The sequence below is a fragment of the Lactuca sativa genome, chromosome 1 (assembly GCF_002870075.4).
Source record: "Lactuca sativa cultivar Salinas chromosome 1, Lsat_Salinas_v11, whole genome shotgun sequence".
Lineage (NCBI taxonomy): Eukaryota > Viridiplantae > Streptophyta > Magnoliopsida > Asterales > Asteraceae > Lactuca > Lactuca sativa.
This window is the reverse complement of record NC_056623.2, coordinates 246,862,207-246,874,872: the sequence shown is the minus strand read 5'-3', so window position 1 is coordinate 246,874,872 and position 12,666 is coordinate 246,862,207.

Here is a 12,666-nt window from a genome sequence, read left to right as displayed (position 1 = left end):
TTACCCAATGCACGAATGCTGCTTGATTTGTGCTATGGGGGTTCTGGCCATCTACAACTAGCTAAGGAACATATCCGTAACAGTATCCGCAAGCTAGTTAGGGGGAGGTGGTGGGGACTCCTAGTGCAGCTGATGGCAGAGGGTAGGTCGGAGAGTGCCCTAGGGAAGCCTAGGATGAGGTCAGTGGAAAGGGTATCAGTAAAAGGGACTTGGTGAAGTCGAAGCAATCCTTGAGGAAAGTACGGGTAGATGTGGAAGGTAGTATGGGCCAAATTTTTCAAACAAATTTTTCATTTTAAAAATAAAGTATTTCCATTCAAAACAAGGCATAAATAATTTAAGTGTCATGTCAAATACAAATTGTCTAAATCCCAAAATCATAAAAACATCCCCCAGTGTGTATCGATCACGCCGGCGCCTTCCCACGGTCCTCGCTAGTACCTGAAACACATACATAACAACTGTAAGCATAAATGCTTAGTGAGTTCCCCAACATACTACTTACGCACATACGCCTTTCCAGGCCCTGACCTTCCGGTCCATGTGTCTCAGGGGACTTCCGTCCCTGCTGGGTAAACCTTCCGGTCCTACCCACGCCGACCTTCCGGTCCATCACACAACATATTGCCTTCCGGCCCATAACATATCGCCTTCCGGCCCATGACATACATAGCACATATAACAAATAACTTACCACTTCTAGCATACATATCACATATCATATCTGACCTTCTGGTCACACAGTCAAACCCTTCCGGGTACAGTATAGTGAGAAAACTCACCTCGTGAATGCTGAAAGCTAGCAAATCCTGAAATCACTCGTGCACAATCCGACGAGCTACAACCTCCCTATAACATCACATATCTCTCATTAACACTTATATCTTCTAAGTGTGACTATCCCTAAGAAGTCAGACTTAGGTCAACTCTGGTCAACGGTCAACGGTCAACTCGACCGGACTCGGCGAGTGCCATGGCGACTCGGCGAGTCTAGACGTCCTCCAACTCTATGAGATTCCCTATCTACTCGTCGAGTATCCTCCTTGACCCGACGAGTTACTCCTGGAAGAATCGCGGGGCCACCCCGACTCAACTCGCCGAGTCTGAAGAACAACTCGACGAGTCCCAGTAAATCTTCAAGCTACTCGCCGAGTCTGTTCATCGAACTCGGCGAGTCCATGCCATGCAACCGCTCAAACTGCATCCTAAGGTCAGAACTGCTTCGACCATTCCTAGGTCTGGCCTTCCTAGGCTGATCCATCACGTAAAGTCCTCATTTCAGTGCTCATGATACACCATATGATTCATAATTTACATTTTGACCTAAGGCATAAGGATTCCAATCCAAAACCTTCATCACTTCCCGAAATGCACAGACATGGGACATTCTGGACCTCCAAAGGTCCCAATACAGGGTTACAATCGATTAGGGGACTAGGGTAACATTCAATCTATTCACAAAAAGGGTTCCATAACCCTAATTCCATAATCACATCAACATAGCAGAGTTTACTCGAATTCTTACCTGGATGATGTATTCTCTATGTCCCCAATCCTCAGAATGTGACTCCCTTGCTGTTCCTTTAGCCAATCCCTTCTCTTCCTTGCACAACAACTCTTCTATAATCAACAATGGCCTATAATCCTTGCTCCAGATGCACACAATCGATTTAGGGTTCTTCTCAGAAGGCTAAAATGAACAATGACGGCCAATGAGTCCTTTTTATACGTCCCAAACCTGAACGGTTAGGGTTTTCGCTAAACAGCGTAGACTCGCCGAGTCCATATCTGGACTCGTCGAGTCCAGTCGCGATCCCGCGACCAAGTCTGCGATCCTACTCGGCGAGTCTAGGCTCCAACTCGCCGAGTCCCCTCTTAAATCACCCCAAAAACATAATTTAACAATACCTGAGATTCCGGGCTGTTACAACTCTCCCCCACTAGGATTAGACTTCGCCCTCGAAGTCTCACTCTGAAAATAGTTCCGGATGCTGCTCCCGCATCTCACGTTCCGGCTCCCAAGTCATTTCCGATCCCTTACGGTGTTGCCACTGAACCAACACCAGAGGTACCTCCTTGTTCCTCAGAACCTTGATCTTCCGATCCCTGATGGCCACTGGTCTCTCAGCATAATTCAGGCTCGCATCCACCTGAATATCCTCCAATGGAACCACTGCCGACTCATCGGCTATGCACTTCCTCAATTGCGACACATGAAAAGTGTTGTGGATCTGTCCCAACTCCGCTGGCAACTCCAACCGATAGGCTACCCGGCCTATCCTTGCAATCACACGAAATGGCCCAATATACCGGGGTCCCAACTTGCCTCTCTTCCTGAATCGAATCACTCCTTTCCAAGGAGAGACCTTCAGGAGAACGAAGTCGCCGACTTGAAACTCAAGCTCGGATCGGCGCCTGTCTGCATAACTCTTCTGTCGGCTCTGGGCGGTCAATAACCTCTGTCTAACTTGCTGAATCTGCTCTGTCGTCTGAAGCACGATCTCTGTGCTACCCATCACTCTCTGTCCCACCTCTCCCCAGCAAATGGGGGTCCGACACCTCCTACCATACAACAGCTCAAAAGGTGGCATATCAATGCTCGAATGATGGCTGTTGTTGTAGGAAAACTCTGCTAAGGGAAAATATGCATCCCAGCTACCCCCGAAGTCTAACACACCCGCTCGAAGCATGTCCTCCAGCGTCTGAATCGTCCGCTCGCTCTGACCGTCTGTCTGGGGATGGTATGCGGTACTAAAATGCAGTTTAGTACCCAGCTCCTCATGGAATTTCTTCCAGAACCTGGAAGTGAAGTGCACATCACGGTCTGAAACAATCGAGATCGGCACTCCATGCCGAGATACCACTTCTCTCACATATATCTCTGCCAACTTCTCCGCTGAAGAACTCTCGCTGATGGCAAGGAAGTGTGCACTCTTCGTCAACCTATCCACAATCACCCAAATTGCATCAACTCCCCTGGCCGTCCTCGGCAATTTGGTGATGAAATCCATAGTGATCTGTTCCCACTTCCACTCGGGGATCGCCAATGGCTGTAACTTGCCATGCGGTCTCTGGTGCTCGGCCTTAACCCTACGGCAGGTCAAGCACCTCTCAACGAACCATGCAACGTCCCTCTTCATACAGGGCCACCAATACTCTTTCCTCAAATCCAAATACATCTTCGTAGCACCGGGATGGATCGAGAATTTCGATCTATGAGCCTCTTCCATCAAAGTAATACGCGTACCGCCCACGAACGGTACCCAGATCCGACCCTGAAACGTCAGAAGCCCTCGTCCATCCTTAACGAACTCTGAAATTAACCCAACGACCCGCTCTTTCTTCTGTATCTCTGGTCGTACAGCCTCGGCCTGTGCCCCACGAATAACATCCAATACTGGAGTCATCACAGTCAGTCTCAAGCATACATCTCGCAATGGAGTGCTCTCCGCCCTGCGGCTCAACGCGTCGGCTACCACATTAGCCTTGCCTGGGTGGTACAGGATCTCACAATCATAATCCTTGACCACATCTAACCACCTCCTCTGTCGCATATTTTGGTTGGGCTGATCCATCAAATACTTCAAGCTCTTATGGTCCGTGTATATCGTACATCGAACCCCATACAGGTAGTGGCGCCAAATCTTGAGAGCGAACACTACTGCCCCCAACTCTAAATCATGCGTGGGATATCTCGCCTCATGAGGCTTCAGCTGCCTTGACGCATAAGCTATCACATGACCCCTCTGCATCAACACTGCACCCAGTCCCGAAATCGATGCGTCGCAATATACTACAAAATCTTCCATCCCTTCCGGGAGAGCTAATACCGGGGCTTCGCACAACCTCTGGCGAAGTGTCTCAAAGGAGGTCTGCTGCTCGGGCCCCCATGAGAATGCAACACCCTTCCGGGTCAATCTGGTGAGTGGCACTGCGATCTTGGAGAAATCCTTAATGAATCTCCGATAATACCCTGCCAACCCAAGGAAGCTCCTGATCTCAGAGGATGACTTCGGCACCTCCCAACTCATTACCGCCTCAACCTTGGCCGGATCGACCAATATCCCTTTCTGATTAACAACATGTCCTAGAAATTGGACCTCCCGCAACCAGAAGTCACATTTAGAGAACTTTGCATAAAGCTTCTCCGACCTCAATACCTCAAGGACCTCCCTCAAATGCTCCTCATGCTGCTCTCTAGATCTCGAATACACCAGAATGTCGTCGATAAATACAATCACTGACCGATCCAACATCGGCCTGCATACCCTGTTCATGAGATCCATGAACACAGCCGGGGCATTGGTGAGCCCGAAAGGCATCACCACAAACTCATAATGCCCATATCGCGTTCTAAACGCTGTCTTCTGGACGTCCTCATCCCTTACTCTCACCTAATGGTACCCTGACCTCAGATCGATCTTGGAAAACCAAGATGCTCCCTGCAACTGATCGAATAAATCATCGATCCTCGGTAACGGGTAACGGTTCTTGACCGTCAACTTGTTCAACTCCCGGTAATCAATGCACATCCGGTGGGAACCATCCTTCTTCTTGACGAACAGAATAGGTGCTCCCCATGGCGAGCTGCTCGGCCGAATGAATCCCTTCCCCAACAACTCCTGGAGCTGCGAGGACAACTCTTGCATCTCTGGAGGTGCAAGACGATAAGGCACCTTAGTAATAGGCGCGGCCCCCGGAACTAGATCGATACCAAACTCTACTTGCCTCACAGGAGGTACTCCCGGCAGCTCCTCGGGGAAAACATCTGGAAACTCACGCACCACAGGGACCTCCTCAACTGACTTCGGTCTCTCGGAAACCTCCCGCGTATCCATCACATACGCCACAAAACCCTTACAGCCCTGCTGTAGACACTGCCTCGCCCTAGCGGCCGAACAAAAAGCTGATCCCGAACGGGTACCCTCGCCGTACACCGAAAGAACTCCCCCACTATGGTCTCGTATAGTCACCAGCTGACGCTCACAGTCGATGACAGCGCCGAATCGGCTCAACCAGTCCATGCCCACGATGACACAGACATCACCCGTCGCAATAGGAATCAGGTTAATCGGGAATTCGACCCCGAAAATCTCTAACACGCATCCCCGGAGAACCTCCGTGGCACAAATCACTCTCTCGTCAGCTATAGAAACCCTCAGAGGCCGACTCAACGACTCACGACTAATGCTGATATGCTGACTAAAGGCTAAAGATACAAAGGATCTACTCGCACCCGAGTCAAATAACACTAAGGCAGGCACAGAGTTCACAAGGAAAGTACCTACGCATATAATAACATAAGCATAACGTCTCGACATTAAAAATAAATACATGAATTACAGCATACCTGCCACAACATCGGGCGCAGCGCGGACCTCCTCCGCAGTCAGCTGAAAGGCTCTCCCCCGAGCCCTCGGGGCCTCGGCCTTCACCGGTCGAGTCGCAGTAGCTCTGGCAGCAGGTGCAGATCCCTGAAGAAGCTAAGGTCACTCGGCCTTCCTATGGCCTGTCTGGTTGCAATGAAAGCAAACCGTAAACCCCTTGGGGCACTCCCTAGCAATGTGCCCCTCCTTGCCACACTTGTAGCAAGCACCAGATCGACATGCCCCATCATGACCCTTGCCGCACTTTCCGCAAGTGCGGCCCTTCGAACCTCCTGTCCTCGAATCGGCGGACTTTATCCGCTTGGCTGCCGGCTGGGACTGAGCCGGTCGCCGGTCCACCTGCTGAGACTCGGCCTCCTCCCTGGCCTGGGTCTCCAACTCGATCTCGCGCTTCCTGGCGTTCGCCTGAAGGACAGAAAAAGTATGGTAGGTGGAGTTTGACACAAACTCCCGGATATCCCTCCTCAACACTCCCAAGTACCGGCTCATCCGAGCCTGATCAGTGGACACCAGCTCGGGGCAGAACATCGCCCTCTCATGAAACTTCCGCGTGATCGCCGCAACCGAATCAGTACCCTGCTTGAGGGTTAAGAACTCCTGAACCAATCGTTCCCTCTCCACCGGGGGAACGTACTCGTCCCTGAACATAGCAGTAAACCCCTCCCATGTCACTGCTGTAATCTCTGCCAGAGTGAAGTTCGCCGTCACGAACTTCCACCAATCCTTCGCTCCCAGACGGAGCTGGTTCAAAGCGAACCGTACCCTCAGGTGCTCCGGGCATGAACAAGTGTAGAAGCACCCCTCTATATCCGCGATCCACCTCATTGCAGCAATCGGATCCTGCGTCCCATCGAACTCAGGTGGCTTCGTGTTGCTGAACTCTCGGAACAGCAACGAGTCACCCCCCTGTGGCCTGGCAGCGGCCACGGCTGCGGTAGCTGCAGCGGCTGCAGCTTCAGTCAATGCGGCGTACCGCTCCTCAAACGTCTCCATCAGGGTGGTCTTAATAGACCCAAACATCTCCGGGATCTCAGCCCGGATCGCCGCCGCTACCTCCTCGTGAATCATCTGACGAATCTCCTCGTCACTCACACCGCTCGAACTCGCTCCTTGGCGTGGTCTAACCATGATGTCTCTGAAATACAACATAAAACTATCAGAGACTCCATCGAATGTAATCGCACTCGATAACGCAACCCTACTCACTCTCCGATATCCAGGGATTCTTACTTGGGTCTCCCACTGACCCGGTGTCTTCGGTAGTACGGGCCCAATACTACCGACCACACCGCATCAGCATTCATCCCAAATCTTCCTCCCCAAACCCCGGATAGTGAGTACTCTACTCCTGTTATGCACTATCTACCCGCACCCTAGCAAAGCATCTCATATCGGCAAACTTCCCTAGACTAAGGCATCACAAATCAGGCCACTCTAGTCCTATCATGAATACCTAGTCTTCTAGCATGCATAACAATTCATATCAAATAATATTGTAAGGTGTTTTGGGGATCTTTACCGTTCGGGCGCTGACTGATCGTACACACTGCTTCTTTCTTGCTTACCACAAAACCATTTACAAAAGTTTTTGCCTTTATTTTAAAAAATTTCCTCAAATCCTCGGTTTGAGTTCAGTTACTCCCGAAGGTGCACCCGAATCCCTCAAACCAAGGCTCTGATACCAATTGTAACAACGCAAATTTTTCAAACAAATTTTTCATTTTAAAAATAAAGTATTTCCATTCAAAACAAGGCATAAATAATTTAAGTGTCATGTCAAATACAAATTGTCTAAATCCCAAGATCATAAAAACATCCCCCAGTGTGTATCGATCACGCCGGCGCCTTCCCACGGTCCTCGCTAGTACCTGAAACACATACATAACAACTGTAAGCATAAATGCTTAGTGAGTTCCCCAACATACTACTTACGCACATACGCCTTTCCAGGCCCTGACCTTCCGGTCCATGTGTCTCAGGGGACTTCTGTCCCTGCTGGGTAAACCTTCCGGTCCTACCCACGCCGACCTTCCGGTCCATCACACAACATATTGCCTTCCGGCCCATAACATATCGCCTTCCGGCCCATAACATAATCGCCTTCCGGCCCATGACATACATAGCACATATAACAAATAACTTACCACTTATAGCATACATATCACATATCATATCTGACCTTCTGGTCACACAGTCAAACCCTTCCGGGTACAGTATAGTGAGAAAACTCACCTCGTGAATGCTGAAAGCTAGCAAATCCTGAAATCACTCGTGCACAATCCGACGAGCTACAACCTCCCTATAACATCACATATCTCTCATTAACACTTATATCTTCTAAGTGTGACTATCCCTAAGAAGTCAAACTTAGGTCAACTCTGGTCAACGGTCAACGGTCAACTCGACCGGACTCGGCGAGTGCCATGGCGACTCGGCGAGTCTAGACGTCCTCCAACTCTCTGAGATTCCCTATCTACTCGTCGAGTATCCTCCTTAACCCGACGAGTTACTCCTGGAAGAATCGCGGGGCCACCCCGACTCAACTCGCCGAGTCTGAAGAACAACTCGACGAATCCCAGTAAATCTTCAAGCTACTCGCCGAGTCTGTTCATCGAACTCGGCGAGTCCATGCCATGCAACCGCTCAAACTGCATCCTAAGGTCAGAACTGCTTCGACCATTCCTAGGTCTGGCCTTCCTAGGCTGATCCATCACGTAAAGTCCTCATTTCAGTGCTCATGATACACCATATGATTCATAATTTACATTTTGACCTAAGGCATAAGGATTCCAATCCAAAACCTTCATCACTTCCCGAAATGCACAGACATGGGACATTCTGGACCTCCAAAGGTCCCAATACAGGGTTACAATCGATTAGGGGACTAGGGTAACATTCAATCTATTCACAAAAAGGGTTCCATAACCCTAATTCCATAATCACATCAACATAGCAGAGTTTACTCGAATTCTTACCTGGATGATGTATTCTCTGTGTCCCCAATCCTCAGAATGTGACTCCCTTGCTGTTCCTTTAGCCAATCCCTTCTCTTCCTTGCACAACAACTCTTCTATAATCAACAATGGCCTATAATCCTTGCTCCAGATGCACACAATCGATTTAGGGTTCTTCTCAGAAGGCTAAAATGAACAATGACGGCCAATGAGTCCTTTTTATACGTCCCAAACCTGAACGGTTAGGGTTTTCGCTAAACAGCGTAGACTCGCCGAGTCCATATCTGGACTCGTCGAGTCCAGTCGCGATCCCGCGACCAAGTCTGCGATCCTACTCGACGAGTCTAGGCTCCAACTCGCCGAGTCCCCTCTTAAATCACCCCAAAAACATAATTTAACAATACCTGAGATTCCGGGCTGTTACAACGTAGTATGGGCCCGTACTACTGAAAGCAGAGGATCCGTACTCAACTCAAGGAGGGCCTAGATGGAACCTGGAAACTTGGAAAGTGTGTGAGACCTCTAAAAAAAGTATATGTGACCCTGACATTTGTATGTTTATTTTTAGAATGGTGGTCACGCGACATGGAGCGGGAGGATTAGGATATGGGTCAGGATCGGGCTCGGTTGCAGGATCCGAGCATGTGGATGATGGGTTACGCGAGTTCATCGCGTCCGAGATCACGACAGGTATCCTTGATGCAACACCGGTTATCTTCGAGTCGATCAAGGAAGGTGTGACATCCCTATTTTCACGGCCAGAAAAGACCGATTTTGTTTATCCTTTATGAAAATCAGAGTACCTCTTTTAATAAAAATGTTGCGGAATTTGTTCCCAGTAAAACATGATAAATATGTTATCAAAGCATTTCCGAAGAAAAGTATTTTTATTCATTTTAAAACATTTGGGATGTCATCGTCAACAGAGAAACATAAGCATAAACATAACTTACATTCATTATCACTAGTGATTTATATCTCCTTCATCTCTCAGTGTAGTGTGACTTCATAACAACACCTGTGATATAAATAAACTGAGTGGTTCAGGTTGGGAAACTTGGTGAGTACATAGGGTTTTCAACCCACAATAATATAATTATTATGTTTACACAAATAAGCAATCAACCCAATTACTCATCCCCATTATCTTCTTTATTCTTAAGGATCTACCTTAAGAATCAGCTATTCCTCGTTCATTTATTCCTAAGGATCATCCTAAAGAATCGACACGAAGTCCATCGTTGCCACGGTTTACACAACAGGCACTAAGTCTACATAGTTGCCAGGGGTTAGGCATCAAGTCTGCATGATCGCCAAGGTTTACACAACGGGCACTAAGTCTACATAGTCTTCAGGGTTTAGGCATCAAGTCAGCATGATCGCCAAGGTTTAGGCAACAAGTCTGCATGGTCGCCAAGGTCTAGAGTACACCGGGTGAACACATCATTCACAACACATACAGGTTGCGAGCCTGCTAGTGTTCCACTGGACTGTCTAGAATAGTCTGTGGTTGTCATCCATACTCTGTTGAATGATGGGGCCATCGTTTGGGAAAAGGCTTCTCACATCGTCCACCTCTCACCCTCACCTCGTGGTCTATAACACCGCTCAACTCATCATCAAACTCATATTACATCTATTACATCTACCCATGTTTTACCCCAACATTATCGTAGATATAAAATACATATATAGTTTAAATCATTTAAAACATGTATAAAATTGTTCATCCAGCATAGACAACAAGTATTCAGATAATATGCACGCATAAAACGTAATTTATATAAAATGCTTCATATCTATGTGTAAGATGAAAGTAACTATGCACTCACCTGATAAGGTGGTGACTCGGTACTCGGACAGCGCTTCGTTTACTTTAAAATAATTTCCTTCGACGAAACCTAGTATTATTACCGCTAGATTTTAGTCTAATATTTACAGTGACTAATTATTAGTCTTATTATTATTATTATATAAGCTTCTAAACAATACTTTCCAACCACTATGTACAGACAGGGGCCAGACATAAAACACCGGAGGGCAGGACCATTTTGGCGTATAACACTTCTGAAATCCAACAACCCTATGCGGTCCTTTAAACCAGGTTCCCTGTACTGCGAGTAGTTAAAAAAATATTATAATGACACTTATATAAGTCATAATAATAGCTCAAATATTTATTATAAGTTCATAATAACAATATTAATTTTAAATATAAGCTATATTAAAATAGGGTAAGCATAACTTACTTACAAGGGGATTTTAGCTAGGAGGCAGGCTCTGCAGGGCATAACTTCATCGCTGAATCTTTCTAAGAAAGAGTCGTGCAACGCTTCAGCGCTCACCTTACTATACTAAAAACTACAAAAAGAGAAGTCGAATCACGAGGGACCGAAATGCTCGGAGGATAAGGAGAGAAAGACTATTGAATCAAGAGAATGGTGCAAGAAATATGAGAGCCCAAGGCTCTTATTTATACTAATTGAATTTTCAATAACTACCCTCCATAATTACTTAATGACCTTTTAGTTATATAAACAACTAAACTGTGACATCCCCAAAATCACGGCCAGAAAAGACCGGTTTTGTTTATACTTTATTTCAAAATCAGAGTAACCTTTTAATAAAAGAATTGTGGAATTTGTCCCAAAACAATAATATGATAAAGATTTATAAAAATCATTTCCTTAGAAATGTATTTCATTAAAAGACTCGGGATGCCATGTTCGATACAATACATAAGTATAAACAGTACAATATAAGCCTTACTACATTATTTCATATCCACATGCCTATATCCGTAATCCCTAATCCCCTATGCTCGAGCGCCACTACCTGTAATACATAAAACTGAGTGGGTCAGGCTTGGGAGCCTGGTGAGCACATAGGGTTTTCAACCCACAATAAATAAGTTTACTAATTTCATCAACCAACAATAACCCGATTACCCGTTCCCGTTATCCTCACATTCCGTCCCTAAACACCTATCATAAGGGACCTATCCTAAGGATCATCATCAGGATGGACACTACTGCTAAGGGGGTTCCTCAGCAATATATGTTGTAAAGGCAACCATGAGGGGATGGAGTACACCGGTGAACACATCGTTCACAACACCTACAGGTTGCGAGTCTGCCAACGTTCCACTAGACTGTCTAGAAGAGTCCGTGGTCGTTATCTATTGTAACGATCGTTTCCGAGGTATAAATTCATTTAATTCTTCAGTTTATTTAGTGTGTTGTAATTGAATTGTTATTGTGACTATACCTCTTTTTGTGTCGAAGTGTAGGCAGCCCATAAGCCGTACGCGGGGCGTAACCCCCCCCCCCCCTTGTACGCTGGGCGTACTGATTAAATGAAGCGCGGGGAGACTGAGCGTACGCCCAGCGTACGCGACCAGGTGGCAAACCCTAATTTTAGGGGTTGAGGCATATTTAAACCCCATTATAGCCTCCCATTTGGCCTCCTCACTTATCATTCACTCCAGAGAAACCCTAGTTCGTCCCCTTTGCTCCTTGTTTGTGTGTGTTTGATCTTTGAGCTTATTTTTGTGAAGAAGGAGAAGAAGAGAAGTGGAAGAAGAAGAACTTGAGCACCTTGAGCTCATAGATCTGGGATCATTCCTTCATTTGGCATTCAAAAGAGGTATAAAGCTTCCAACTTTCCTCTTGTAAGTTTAGATCTAGGAGTTTTTAGAAGTTTGGACCTTTTAGGTCCAAAGGAAGGACCTTTATATTGCAACTTCGTTTTTGAAGCATGGGATTGCTATCCTTGAAGCTCAAGAGTCCCCATAGCAGTAAAGTTTCGATCTTTGTGGCTTATATGGAACCATGCATGAGATCTAGTTAGTTTTATGGAAGTAGAATGTTATTTGTGGAAGTTTGAGCCTTTATGAGACTTGTAAGCCATCAAGTAAGCAACTTTATGACTTAAGTCATAGAATAAGCTTAGGATCTGGATTTGTAGCTTCTGGATTGGATTATTAAGCACTTAATGAGATGTTGGCTTAATAGAGTTGTACGCGCTGCGTACAAGCCAGCAGCCGGTACGCTCAGCGTACCTTGATGTACGCCCCGCGTATGCTGCCAGTTTGGGCTTCGAGTGTTGGGCCTTGGTGTGGGCTGGGTTTCAGGCTTAGGGTCCTTGGGCCTTTATGGCCCATCAGACTTCAGTTGCTAAGGACCAAGGATTTAGTATTGGTCTTGAGTAAGGCCCAATAGCAGGGTTCTAGGCCCAAAATAGCAAATTAGGCCATTAATGGGCCTATAGTGGGGCCATAGATGGACTTAGAAGGAATTAAGGATTTGGGTCATGTTTGTGTCCCA